The following is a 15,664-nucleotide window of genomic DNA, read 5'->3' as shown; positions in this document are numbered from 1 at the left end:
CCACTCTCTAGCCCATTGGCCCAACTGATCAAGATCCCATTGTACTCTGAGGTAACCTCCCTCACTGTCCACTGCACCTCCAATTTTGGTGTCATCTGTAAACTTACTAACTATATCTCCTATTTTCACATCAAAACCATTTATATAAATGAAGAAAAGTAGTGGACCCAGCACCGATCCTTATGGCACTCCACTGGTCCCAGGCCTCCAGTCTGAAAAGCAACCCACCACCACCACCCTCTGTCTTCTACCTTCAAGCCAGTTCTGTATGCAATTGGCTTGTTTTCCCTGTATTCCAAGTAATCTAACCTTGCTAACCAGCCTCCAATGGGGAACCTTGTCAAACGCCTTACTGAAGTCCATATAGATCACATCCATCTATCTGCCCTCATCAATCTTCTTTGTTACTTCTTCAAAAAACTCAATCAAATTCATGAGACTTGATTTCCCAAGCATAAAACTATGCTGACTTTCCCTAATCAGTCCTTGCCTTTCCAAATACAAGTAAATCCTGTCCCTCAGGATTCCCTCCAATAGCCTGCCCACCACAGATGTCAGGCTCACTGGTCTATAGTTCCCTGACTTGTCCTTACCACCCTTCTTAAATAGTGGCATCATGTTAACCAACTTCCAGTCTCCCGGCACCACACTTGTGACAATCAATGATACAAATATCTCAGCAAGGGGCCCAGCAATCACTTCCCTAGCTTCCCACAGAGTTCTGAGTACACCTGGGGACTTATCCACCTTTATGCATTTCAGGACATCCAGCACCACCTCCTCTGTAATATGGACATTTTTCAAGATATCACCATCTATTTCCCCACATTCTGCATCTTCCATGTTCTTCTCCACAGTAAACACTGATGGAAAATACTCATTTAGTATCTCCCCATCCCCTGCCATTCCACAGATAGGCTGATTTTTAAGGGGCCCTATTCTCTCCTAGTTACCCTTTTTTTAAGATTAGATTACTTACAGTGTGGAAACAGGCCCTTCGGCCCAACACCGACTCTCTGAAAAGTAAGCCACCGAGACGCATTCCCCTAACATTACAGGCAATTTAGCATGGCCAATTCACCTAACCAGCACAGTTTTTGGACTGTGGGAGGAAACTGGAGCACATGCGGATGCGGGGAGAATGTGCAAACTCCACACAGACAGTTGCCTGAGGCAGGAATTGAACCTGGGTCTCTAGCGCTGTGAGGCAGCAGTGCTAACTGCTGTGCCACTATGTGCCCTTAATGTGTTTATAAAAGCCCTTTGGATTATCCTCAACACTGTTTACCAAAACTATCTCATGCCCCCTTTTTGCCCTCCTGATTTCCCTCTTAAGTATACTCCTGCTGCCTTTATATTCTTCTAAGGATTCTCTCGATCTCTCCTGTGTATGCCTGATATATGCTTCCTTCTTTTTCTTAACCAAAACCTCAATTTTTCTAGCCATCCAGCATTCCCTATACCTACCAGCCTTTCCTTTCACCCTAACAGAAGTATACAGTCTTTGGACTCTCGTTATCTCATTTCTGAAGTCTTCCCATTTTCTAGCAATTCTGGTCTTCTTCTTATTGGAAAGATGTTTTTTATTTTTTTTAGATTAGATTACTTACAGTGTGGAAACAGGCCCTTCGGCCCAACAAGTCCACACTGACCCGCCGAAGCGCAACCCACCCATACCCCTACATTTACCCCTTACCTAACACTACGGGCAATTTAGCATGGCCAATTCACCTGACCTGCACATCTTTGGATTGTGGGAGGAAACCGGAGCACCCGGAGGAAACCCACGCAGACACGGGGAGAACATGCAAACTCCACACAGTCAGTCGCCTGAGACGGGAAATGAACCCGGGTCTCTAGCGCTGTGAGGCAGCAGTGCTAACCACTGTGCCACCCACTGTGCCACTGTGCCGCCCACAAAGTTTCATGTTGTGAAACTTGAAAGGGTTCAGAAAAGATTTACAAGGATGTTGCCAGGGTTGGAGGATCTGAGCTACAGGGAGAGGCTGAACAGGCTGGGGCTGTTTTCCCTGGAGCGCGGAGGCTGAGGGGTGACCTTATAGAGGTTTACAAAATAGATAGGATAAATCGACAAAGTCTTTTCCCTGAGGTCGGGGAGTCCAGAACTAGAGGGCATAGGTTTAGGGTGAGAGGGGAAAGATATAAAAGGGACCCAAGGGACAATCTTTTCACACAGAGGGTGGTACGTGTGTGGAATGTGCTGCCAGAGGATGTGGTGGAGGTAGGTACAATTGCAATATTTAAGGGGCATTTGGGTGGATATATGAATAGGAAGGGTTTGGAGGGATATGGGCTGGGTGCTGGCAGGTGGGACTAGATTCGGTTGGGATGGCTGGTTGGCGTGGACAGGTTGGACCGTGCTGTACATCTCTATGACTCTATGACCCAATTATCCCCAATCAAAGACACCACTCTCTCTCCTCGTTTGCCTCCCTTTCTATATCCTTCCTGTGTCAGTTTTATCCAGGAACTTCAAGCTGTCATCCTGTCCATCACTTTGCTACGTTTTTGTAATTGCTTACTGAAGTCCATATAATTTTGACATTTAGTAGAGATGGAAATCAAACTATTTTGATAAATCAGGCAATTTATGTTTATTTTGATTAAAATAATGGAAAGATAAATGAAGTGTGGTAAAGGACAGGGAGACCATGCCAAATCAACAGCTCCTTACTTTGTAGTGTAAATTACTGCAAAGGATTTCTAATTTTGGACACTGGGAAAAGCCAGTGGAGTTCAGTTCAATCACAAAACCATGAACGAAAAAGTATAATTAAGAATCTAATGATAATATGAATTTATTGTCAATTATCAGAAAACCCATCTAGTTCACTGACATTCTTTAGAAAAGGAAACTGCCACCCTTACCTGGTCTGGATGATATATGACTCCAGTCCCACAGCAATATGGTTGACTCTTAACTTCTCTCTGGGATGGGAAATAAATGCTGGCCTAGCCAGTGATCACTCATCCCATGAATGAATAAAAAAAATTGTATATTCTTTTGAGAGAGTGAAATGGAGTTGGCAATAAGTAATATAGGGAAAGATACCAATGATGGTGCTTTCACCTTCATCTTGTTTAGTTAGAAAACATTGTGATATGCCAACTTTTGATCTGATATTATGCAGGTAGTGCAATGGTCAATCAAAGCATAAAATCAGAAAGTGCTGGAAAAACTCAAAAAGGTCTCGCAGCACTTGTAGAGGTTAATACAACTAACACTATGATTCAAATATTACTCTTTTTAGTTTTTCTGTTTTCACAAATTTTCAGCATTTGCAGCATTTTTCTTTTGAGTTAATTGATGGATTTGAATGAAATGTAGAATTAAGCATCATTGATAGATAGATGATGATATGATAGATGAGACTACACCTGTGGATGGGGTTGGCAAACAGATGAGGTCCAGGAGGTGTGGTAAGCAATGGTCCTTGGGTAAGTTCAGATATAACAGAACAGGAGAGAAGAAGAGCCATTGCTAAACAATATATTGGCAGCACTTAGGTAATAAGAATGGAACATGCAGGAGCTCTCTTATAGAACTAGATCTACACCATAGACAATTACAGAGAATCTCAGACAACAAGAAATCAAATTTTTCAGTCCATAATTTTGAATTATTAGAATATTGCCATGCATATGAGTGACATCAAGAACATAAAGATTTGAATCAAATGACAATGAAGAAAATGGTAGACATTGATTGTTTGAAAATGGATAGTGATGGTTTTGTTCCATTATTCTGGTCACCACTTCTTGTTGTACTGTCAGATGCCCAGAGGTTTTTTGGGTCACAGTATGTGCCTAAGCCTTCCTTCACCCAAGTTCTCTAGTTTCCACAAACCCTGAGGATGCACTTCTAAACTTTCCAAAAATCATAAGTTTCCCTGAAATACTTCATCCTGGAAGTCCCTATTCATTGCTTCTACATTAATGGATTTTCTAAATTCCAATGTCAAATCCCAAACCAGTCCTTTCCAGTTACTTTGAAACTATGGGGAACACCTATGGTGCTTATTATGAATAAGTTCTCAAATTATTGCTCAATCATTATCTGGATTAGTGGTGCTGGAAGAGTACAGCAGTTCAGGCAGCATCCAAGGAGCAGCGAAATCGACGTTTCGGGCAAAAGCCCTTCATCGGGAATAAAGGCAGTGAGCCTGAAGCATGGAGAGATAAGCTAGAGGAGGGTGGGGGTGGTGAGAAAGTAGCATAGAGTACAATGGGTGAGTGGGGGAGGGGATGAAGGTGATAGGTCAGGGAGGAGAGGGTGGAGTGGATAGGTGGAAAAGGAGATAGGCAGGTAGGACAAGTCCGGACAAGTCATGGGGACAGTGCTGAGCTGGAAGTTTAGAACTAGGGTGAGGTGGGGGAAGGGGAAATGAGGAAACTGTTGAAGTCCACATTGATGCCCTGGGGTTGAAGTGTTCCGAGGCGGAAGATGAGGCGTTCTTCCTCCAGGCATCTGGTGGTGAGGGAGCGGCGGTGAAGGAGGCCCAGGACCTCCATATCCTCGGCAGAGTGGGAAGGGGAGTTGAAATGTTGGGCCACAGGGCGGTGTGGTTGATTGGTGCGGGTGTCCCAGACATGTTCCCTAAAGCGCTCTGCTAGGAGGCGCCCAGTCGCCCCAATGTAGAGGAGACCGCATCGGGAGCAACAGATACAATAAATGATATTAGTGGATGTGGAAGGCTCCTTTAGGGCCTTGGATGGAGGTGAGGGAGGAGGTGTGGGCGCAGGTTTACAGTTCCTGCAGTGGCAGGGGAAAGTGCCAGGATGGGAGGGTGGGTTGTAGGGGGGCGTGAACCTGACCAGGTAGTCACGGAGGGAACGGTCTTTGCGGAAGGCGGAAAGGGGTGGGGAGGGAAATATATCCCTGGTGGTGGGGTCTGTTTGGAGGTGCCGGAAATGTTGGCGGATGATTTGGTTTATGCGAAGGTTGGTAGGGTGGAAGGTGAGCACCAGAAGCGTTCTGTCCTTGTTACGGTTGGAGGGGTGGGGTCTGAGGGCGGAAGTGTGGGATGTAGACGAGATGTGTTGGAGGGCATCTTTAACCACGTGGGAAGGGAAATTGCGGTCTCTAAAGAAGGAGGCCATCTGGTGTGTTCTGTGGTGGAACTGGTCCTCCTGGGAGCAGATCCAGCGGAGGCGGAGGAATTAGGAATACGGGATGGCATTTTTGCAAGAGGTAGGGTGGGAAGAGGTGTAATCCAGGTAGCTGTGGGAGTCGGTGGGTTTGTAAAAAATGTCAGTGTCAAGTCGGTCGTCTTTAATAGAGATGGAGAGGTCCAGGAAGGGGAGGGAGGTGTCAGAGATGGTCCAGGTAAATTTAAGGTTAGGGTGGAATGTGTTGGTGAAGTTGATGAATTGCTCAACATCCTTGCGGGAGCACGAGGTGGCGCCAATGCAGTCATCAATGTAGCAGAGGAAGAGGTGGGGAGTGGTGCCGGTGTACTTATGGAAGATCAACTGCTCTACGTAGCCAACAAAGAGACAGGCATAGCTGGGCCCATACGTGTGCTCATGGCTACCCCTTTGGTCTGGAGGAAGTGGGAGGATTCAAAGGAGAAATTGTTAAGGGTGAGGACCAGTTCGGCCAAACGAATGAGAGTGTTGGTGGAAGGGTACTGTTGGGGACGTCTGGAGAGGAAAAAACAGAGGGCTTGGAGGCCCTGGTCATGGCGGATGGAAGTGTAGAGGGATTGAATATCCAGGATGAAAATGGGCACACGTATGGGCTCCAGCTATGCCTGTCTCTTTGTTGGCTACGTAGAGCGGTTGATCTTCCGTAGTTACACCGGCACCACTCCCCACCTCTTCCTCCGCTACATTGATGACTGCATTGGCGCCACCTCGTGCTCCCGCAAGGAGGTTGAGCAATTCATCCCCTCCCCCCACTCACCCATTGTACTCTATGCTACTTTCTCCCCACCCCCACCCTCCTCTAGCTTATCTCTCCATGCTTCAGGCTCACTGCCTTTATTCCTGATGAAGGGCTTTTGCCCGAAACGTCGATTGCGAAGCTCCTTGGATGCTGCCTGAATGCTGTGCTCTTCCAGCACCACTAATCCAGAATTTGGTTTCCAGCATCTGTAGTCATTGTTTTTACCCTGCTCAATCATTATGTCCAAATCTCAATCCCTACTGTTCCAAGGGGCACCCCAACACTCAATTGTCAATGTTCCCAATCTTGCAGCAAAGAAACAGGCTGTTCAGCCTAATGAATCTAGAATCATTGAAACATAGCATCATACAGCACAGAAGAGGCCCTTCAGCCCAACGAATCTGCACCAACATAAAATACTTGACTTTTGACCTAATCCCATTTACCAGCACTTGGTCAATAGCCTAGAATTCAGGTACTTTCTCAAGGATGTGAGACAACTACTTCTACCACCCTCCTCGGCAACATAGAACCCAAACCATTACCATACTCTGGGTAAAGTTTTTTGTCACATTTCCCCTAAACCTCTTGCCCCTCACCTTGAACCTCATGACAGACCATTCAGGTAAGTGATATCTGCTATATCCATGCCTCTCGTTAACTTGTACACCTCAATCACCCCTAAATCTTCTTTGCTCAAACAAAAACAACCCAAGTCTATCCAACCTTTATTCATAACTTAAATTTTGCAACCCAGGCAGCATATAGTGAATCTCCTCTGCATCCCCATCCATGCAATCACACCTATATTGTTGATCATTCTCCACAAGAATAGCATGTATTAGATGATGACTAATAAATGACATTGCTAAATTTTATGTCAATTTTAAACTAGGTAAGTTGATTCCAGATTGGTTGAGGCATTGCACTGTGGAATATAAGCCAGAGAATTTTGCCAAGTTGACCATCTAATTGGTGTACTCTTCTACTATCCCTGAGAGACTACGCCATGTTCTTTGCAGCTTGCAACCAATCATCGATGATGATGAGCACCTCGCCAAGATCTTCCCTATGCCTCTACTTCTCACCTTCAAACAACCACCGAATTTTAAACAGACCATCGTTCACAGCAAACTGCCCAGCTTTCAGGACAACATAACCCACAATACCACACACCCGGTCAGGGCAATCACTGCAAATGTGTCAGAGCATCGACATGGATGCTACCATTAAACATGAGGACATTAACCACCATGTGCACGGCAGATATTCATGTGGCTCGGCCAACATTGTCGATGTCATATGCTGCAGACAAGGAAGCCCCGATGTGTGGTATTATGGTAAAGCCATGCAGATGCTACAACAACGAATGAATGGATACTGTGCTACTATTGTCAGACAGGGATGTTCCCTCCCAGTGAGGGAACACTTCAACAGTCAGAGACATTCAGCCTTGGATCTTCAGGTGACCATCCTCCAAGGCGGACTTCGGGACACGCAGCAATGCAGAGTTGCCAAGCAGAGGCTGATAGTCAAATTCTGTACTCCTGAATATGGCCTCAATCAGGATCTTGGGTTCATGTCACACTACAGGTGACTCCACCACACTGCCCATTCTCACACATACACACAGATGCATACACATAAACGCACACACTCACAGGCAAACACGCCCTTAGTTGCGCACATTCAAGCACTCACAGTCTCATGTGCACACTCACACTGTCAAAAATATTAACATTCATACACTCTGTCAAGTGCACGCATTCACAGACACACTCACTCTCTTTCTCTCTCACAAGCGCACACCCTCTCAGACGTACATCCTCTCTCTGTCTTCCACACACACACATATATACAAAGGAACCTCGATTATCCAGCATTCAATTATCTGAATTTTGGATCATCCAGACAAGAATGCAAGGTCCTAATTTCTGGTTAAACATTCGATCATCGGAATATTCGATTATCCGCGCAAAATACTCCATGTCGCTTGAATAATCAAGGTTCCTCGGTAAATCTATCAGATGAATTTGCAGGTACAATCTATTTTGATCAGAAAGCACATGATTTGCAGACAGTAAGCCAATGTGACATTTTATAAATTCCTACTTTGAAAATAAACTAGTCTGGTTGAGACACAGACTCAAAACAAGACCCCACACCTAAAATGCATTGTCTGAGCTGACATGTCACCTTTATGCAGATAAAACCTTAAGTTATCTTGGGGCAATAATTTGAAATAAATTCTGGGATTACATATTAATCAATTGAGGAGATAGTGAGGACTGCAGATTCTGGAGAAATCAGAGTCAATAAAGTGTGCCGTGGAAAAAACCCAGCAGGTCAGGCAGCATCTGAGGAGCAAGAGAGTCAACATTTCGGGCTTAACTCTTCATCAATAATTAACCAATTGAAACCTGAATCTCCAATCATACTGATTAAAGACTTAATGTTTGTTCAATACATAAGGTGTATGATCTTTACTTATAAATTCTGTGTCTGATGTAATCCTCTCTCTCTAGCTGCCTGAGGAAGGAGTAGGGCTCCGAAAGCTTGCGGTTTCCAATAAACCTGTTGGACTATAACCCAGTGTTTGTGAGTTTTGACTTTGTCTATCCCAGCCCAACACTAACACTGCTACATCATGGCTACCATTTAGAAGTTTGCCCCCAATCAACTTGCTGTAAATACTGATGAATCAAAGATGAAAATCTACAACATTTTTTTTCAACAATACTCGAATTCTACACTGATAAACAACTGGTGTCTGCCCTATTTTGTGAACACTGAGCAGCTGGGCAGCTAAAATTGCTGAAGGTATTTAAACAGGCCATTCGATGCTGATAGTTGATGATTTTAAAAATGTTCGACTGACAGATTACAAGGTCACCCAACCAATGCTGACAGGGTTGTTTTATTCTGGGTGTGTATTGGGCTTGAGTGTGATGATATTATCAGGGATTGACTGCAATTTTAACTGAGTGGCATGAGTGAAAAGCTAACTGGTTTTCCTGCCATTTTAAGAGGTAAGAGGTGATCCAGGCTTAGAAGAGATCAGCACAAGTATTTGCCTGGTCGGGGTGAGATGAACAGGTTTCTAACACACAACAGCCCACTGCCAAATACTGACCTGGAGTTCCTACTGGCAATACTGAACTCTGTAGCATTCTCTGCTGGTGTATTTCAGAGCCTCCAGATCTTCAGGTCAAAATTATCTACGTCGCTATTTATCCCAGATTTCTTCAGTTTAATCTTATTTCTACTTATGTACTATATTCGCTATATATCTTATGTGCTGTCCTACTTTAGCAAAGGAGTAAAGTATGAAAGGGTGTTGTGTTTCAGATATACAGGACATTGGCAATACCACATTTTGAACACTATTTGCAGTTTTGGTCTCCTTATTTAAGGAAGGATGTAAATTAAGTGGCAATAAAGATTGGACAGGCCTTGATTATTTTCACTGGAATTTTGAACAGTGAGTGTTGATTTGGTTGAAGGTTATAGGATCCAAAATGATCTTGGCAAGGCTGTCATGGAAAGGATGTTTCCCCTTTGGGTTGGTGCAGAACTCCAGGTCTTGTTTGTAAAATTAGGGGATGCCATTTTAGGACACAGATGAAAGGACTTTTTTTTCTCTCAGAGGTTTGTGCAAATTTTGGAGCTCTCTGCCTCAGAAAGTGATGGAGGTAAGATCATTGAATATTTTTAAGGCAGAAGTTGATACAGTCTTGTTAGGCAGCAAAACCATAAGTTAGTGGGATAAATGGGAATGTGGAATTTGGATAAATGGATTGGGCAAAATTTTCTTGGATGTTCAAACAAGTTTGAAGCGCAAAAAGCTCCTTCTGCTCTAGGTTTGAATGCAAGGATCCTTGGGTGTATTCAGAGGAGATTTGCCAGAATAGTTTCATGCATGAGGAATTTTAGCAATAAAGTGAAGTTAGAGACACAGTGGTTCTTCACCTTTGAGCAGAGGAGATTGAAAGAAAGAAATTGAAGAAGTGTACAAGATTATGACCAGATTAGATAGCATAGTCCTGCTGAACTATACAATTAACGAGTCTTGAAGTTCAGCGAAGCATGCCAGAAGTAGGTTTCTTCAACATAGGTTTTTGAATGTGAATGTTTTATTCAAAGTGCATATCAAGATTCACCATTGTTTGTGTTGCTTCTTCAAGCTATAAGTGGATGGTCATGGGAGGCCTAAATGAGTAATGGAAGAGACATGAGCATGGAAAGAGCACATGTAAGGCCTCTTAAACTGGGCAGCACGGTGGCACAGTGGTTAGCACTGCTGCCTCACAGCGCCAGAGACCGGGTTCAATTTCCGCCTGAGGCGACTGACTGTGTGGAGTTTGCACATTCTCCTCGTGTCTGCGTGGGTTTCCTCCGGGTGCTCCGGTTTCCTCCCACACTCCAAAGATGTGCAGGTCAGGTGAATTGGCCATGCTAAATTGCCCGTAGTGTTAGGTAAGGGGTAGATGTAGGGGTATGGGTGGGTTGCGCTTCGGTGGGGCGGTGTGGACTTGTTGGGCCGAAGGGCCTGTTTCCACACTGTAAGTAATCTAATCTAATCTAAACAAAGGTTCAAGAGGTTCCAAAATCCAAACCATAGTCTACAAATCTTCTGACAGTTTGGGAAAAATTGCCCTTGAGAAGCTGGTCCTATACCCTGCAAATTAGGGCCTGTGAGGGGTTTGGATGCTTAATCCCACAATGGATCCAGACAGCTTTGGAATTTGTTGGCACTGGGAGCAAAGGCAGGAGTTGTAGAAGTCAATTCCTCCTGCTATTTTTAAAGGCCACTAGACCTGACTGACTTGTACAAATCCAACTGTATGACACATTGAATTCACTGCTGGACTCCAAACATTCCTATCCAAACCTAATTTCAGAACCAATCTTTCTGTGAAAGGTTTTCCAACAATGACCATTTCAAGCTACGCCTAAAAGTTTGGATTCTATCCTACGCCCACATAAATTGTTTTCCTTACAAATTTAATGTCACAGATCACATCACAAAAATAGAATCTAAAAATTCTTAAGCCTCTCCTGTGATGCAGAAAAATTATGAATTTTCACTTCTACTTCATTGAGATGATTTTCCATATTTTGTCAGTTTTTGACATGTTGGGCCATAGAAATCAATATAGACTTTTTTCATGCAATTGTCTGCTCTTCAGTTCATTAATAATACAAACAATTTGTACTGTGCCCAGCTTACATAATCAAATAGCAGGATCATCACCTGTACGACATTCATCGCAGAAGACATATCTCAGGAAGGCAATATACACCCTTGCTTTGCCAACAGGCAACTGGAGGGGCTGGTGTACAGCGTTGTGAAAAGGAACTACCTCAGATTTCTTTCAACCTGCTGCCTCACATGAAAGACTTCACTGTGAATTAGACAGATTTTATTGTCTTGACTGAAGACTTAAACCACAAATTAACACTTTCTTAGTTGATGTTAAGAAAGTGGATGTGCTGGAAATTCTAGGAAGCATCAAGGTAGATAAGTCCCAAGGGCTAGACCAGATATAGCTAATGTTACTATGGGAAGCAAGGAATGAGATTTCTGTGCCTCAGGCGATGATCTTTGCACCCTCACTGTCCGTGGGAGTAGTACCTGATGATTGGAGTGAGGCGAGTGTTGTTCCTCTGTTCAAGAAACGAAATAGGAAAGTCCCGGGGAATTACAGACCAATCAGTCTGTGGTAAGCAATGCACGAGAAAGATTTCTGAGAGACAGGATTAATGACTATTTGGAAAAACATAGCTTGATTAAAGATAGTCAACATGGCTTTGTGAGGTGCAGGTCATGCCTCACAAGCCTTATAGAGTTCTTTGGAGATGTGACAAGACAGGTTGACAAAGTTTGAGCAGTGAATGTTGTGTATATGGATTTCATTAAGGCATTTGGAAAGGTTCTCCACAGTAGGCTCAGTCAGAAAGTTAGGAGGTCCGGGATAGAGGGAAATTTGGCTGTCAGGATACAGAATTAGTCAAAAGAAGACAGCGAGTGGTAGTGGATGGAAAGTATTCCGCCTGGAATCGGTGACAAGTGGTGTCCCACAGGGATCAGTTCTTGGGCCTCTGCTCCTTGTAGTTTTTATAAATGACTTGGATGAAGAAGTGAAGGAGTCGGTTAGTAAGTTTGCCAATGACACAAATGTCAGTAGTGTTGTGGTTAGTGTTGAAGGCTGTTGCAGGCTACAACAAGACATTGACAGGATGTAAAGCTGGGCTGAGAAGTGGCAGATGGAGTTCAACTTGAATAAATGCAAAGTGATTCATTTTGGAATGTCAAATTTGAATGCTGAATACAGGCTTAAAGGCAGGATTCTTGGCAGTGTAGAGGAACAGCAGGATCTTGGGGTCCACTTCTGTAGATCCCTCGAAGTTGCCACCCAAGTTGATAGGGTCATTAAGAAGGTCTATGGTGTTTTGGCTTTCATTAACGGGGAATTGATTTTAAGAGCCACAAAGTTTTGATGCAGCTCCATAATATCCTGGGTAGACCACACTTGGAATATTGTATCCCTAGGTAAAAACAATGACTGCGGATACTGGAAACCAGATTCTGGAGTAGAGTGGTGCTGGAAAAGCACAGCAGTTCAGGCAGCATCCGAGGATCAGGAAAATCGACGTTTCGGGCAAAAGCCCATCATCAGGAATACAGGCAGAGTGCCTGAAGGGTGGAGAGATAAATGAGAGGAGGTTGGGGGTGGGGAGAAAGTAGCAGAGAGTACAATAGATGAGTGGGGGTGGGGATGAAGGTGATAGGTCAGGGAGGAGGGTGGGGGAAGATAGCAAAGAGTACAATGGCTAGATGGAGGTGGGATGAAGGTGATAGGTCAGAGAGGAGGGTGGAGTGGATAGGTGTAAAAGAAGATAGGCCGGTAGGACAGGTCATGGGGACGGTGCTGAGCTGGAAATTTGGAACTGGGATGAGTTGGGGGAAGGGGAAATGAGGAAACTGTTGAAGTCCACATTGATGCCCTGGGGTTGAAGTGTTCTGAGGTGGAAGATGAGGCGTTCTTCCCCAGGCGTCGGGTGATGAGGGAGCGGAGGTGAAGGAGACCCAGGGCCTGCATGTCCTCGGCAGAGTGGGAGGGGAAGTTGAAATGTTGGGCCACAGGGCGGTGGGGTTTATTAGTGTGGGTGTCCCAAAGATGTTCCCTAAAGCGCTCTGCTAGGAGGCATTCAGTCTTCCCAATGTGGAGGAGACCGCATCGGGAGCAACGGATACAACAAATGATATTGGTAGATGTGCAGGTGTGTGACATTACTGCCCATCTCAGTGACTTCTGCTTTTTGAAAAAATATCAAGGAAACTGATTCCTGATGCTTTTTCCCCTTTTCCTGTTCCACCCCTTAATATTACAGCTAATGTCCTCAAAATGTGACCCCTGAATCCATGGGTTTGAGAATTGCCATTCCCTTATTGCCATACACTCTTCTCATAATGAGGTCAGAATGATTGCGATTTGTGAGACACACCCTTTCTGCAATTTTCTGTGCCCTCCGATGCTAAATGAGATCTTGAACTGCTCATTTTCCCGATCATTATTCCCTTAGAAATTGAATCCAATGAATATCATCCACAAGCCCCCAATCATTAATATTAAAAACCCCAGGACTGACCATGGCCCATCTCCAAAAACACTTGAGGGTAAGAGTGCTGACTGAGCACAGTCCATCACCTGGACAGCCTGTCTCTCCAACACCCTGACTGATGTATCTTTGATTCCCAAAGTGGTTGCACTAATTACCCTCACTCTTTGGACTGCAAGGAAACTGTTCCCTGGTAAGGATAGTCTGTTCTTACAAAGAACCTGACTGACCATGACCAGCCTTCTGGACTGAATGGATGACCCTTTTGCTGACTGACCATAGTTTCCCTTTATACCATTAAGGATTTGTCCCCTTTGATATTCAGAAATGGCTATTAGTTGAAGCATATGTGGCATGTTTGCTGCATAAGTGGAGGGCAAATATTACATGTGGAAGATGGACATAATATATAGTCATACAACATCATGATCACCTCCTTGACCATTCAGTGCTCTGGCTGGTGACTAATTATCTGCCTCTTCCACTGTGCTAAACAGCAATGCAAGACATACAGTTTGGCAGTCTTCAAGTTAAAGTGAAGTGAGTGAGCAAAAAGAAAATAAGCTAATAGTGATAATATGCACCCTGTTAGGTGCATGAGATGCATGTGTCTCTGCATGCAAAACAGTCTAGCAGAATCATTCAAACACAAGCATCCTTGAGCTCCAAAATGAAGTTCTGAAGGGTTGAAGTGGTGTAGGAGTTGTTCTGAAAGTAAACCTGCTAAATTGATGAGATTGGTGGTTCTGGCAATGCCCAGTTGCATCGACAAAGTAAGAATGAAGACAGTGTTCATGAAACATGCAGGGAAATGATGCTGATGGTGGAATTGGATAAAGGTCCAAAGAAGTAAGTGGCACACTGACACTACTAGGTAATTGCTTTCACTTTCCTGTTTGGAACTGGTGATATCTAGTTTCTCAGGCAAGGAGTAGATAATTGGGAGCTGCTTAGAATCTGCTGCTATAACATCCTTGGGGCTATGATTAACCAGGAAGTGAACTGGACTAGCCAAATAAACACTGATGTGACAAGTGCAGCTAGGAATCGTGCAACAATAACTAACCCCTGACTCTCCCCAAAGCCTGTTCACCATCTACAAGGTAATTAGGAGTGTGATGGAATATTCCCCAATTGCCTGAATGAGTGCAGCTCCAACAACATTCAAGAAGATTTGCATCATCAGGACAAAGCAACTCATTGATTGGTATCACATCCACAAACATTCCCTCTACCACTGATGCTCAGCAGCAGCAATGTGTACCATATACAAAATGCATTTCAAAATTTCACTAAGACTCCTTTGATAACACCTTCCAAACCCATGACCACAACCCTGTACAAGAACAAGAGCAACAGGTATATGGGATTGCCATCACTATCAAGTTCAATTCGAACCCACTCACCATCCTGATTTGGAAATATATTGCCATCCTTCAGTGTCATTGGGTCAAATTCTGGAATACTCTTGGATTGCAGCATGGAGTCATTGTCATACAGGGCAGGAAAGGCCCATTGAGTCCATGCCACCCATTACTACCATTAAATGCAGAGCTCTAAAGAAGGCAATTCATCATCTTCCCAAGGGCTTTCAGGGTTGAGCAATAAATACTATCCACCCAGCAATATTCACATCACGTGAGTGAATTAAATAAAAGATTTAGGTCAAATTATCAAATTAGCAAGGTGAAAATGCATAGAGATAAAGTCATCACTGTTCGAGCGTGAGATTCAGACCTTGTTGTTTAAATCCTCAAATGGAAAGTCATATTTTTTGACTTAATGTCATGATGATAATTTTTTCATTCTACTTGTATTTTCGCAATTTACATCATAATGTCACAACTCAAAGCAAGTGGAAAATTCCACCCATTGACTGTTACTTTCATCTTATCCAGTAATGCACTGGATATTAACTTTCTTGTTCTTATCTCCAAATTCTCCATGTCTGTTCCTCATCATTGCTCAGGAATGCCCTCGAATTCTGCACTGCAGTTCACGTTTCTGTTCTTCTAAGTTGTAATTATTAAAAGTAATGTCTTGTTAACTTCACCATTGGTTTATTTATCTTTCAAATATTATTAGTCTGGTTTCTGCACTACATCCTAAATCTCTGATTCTGTTCATTATAGT

Source organism: Chiloscyllium plagiosum, unplaced genomic scaffold (genome assembly GCF_037043375.1).
Source record: "Chiloscyllium plagiosum isolate Xiang-an unplaced genomic scaffold, Cpla_swu_hap1 HiC_scaffold_36, whole genome shotgun sequence".
Lineage (NCBI taxonomy): Eukaryota > Metazoa > Chordata > Chondrichthyes > Orectolobiformes > Hemiscylliidae > Chiloscyllium > Chiloscyllium plagiosum.
The sequence above is the reverse complement of the archived record's forward strand: the minus strand, read 5'-3'. Positions refer to the sequence as shown.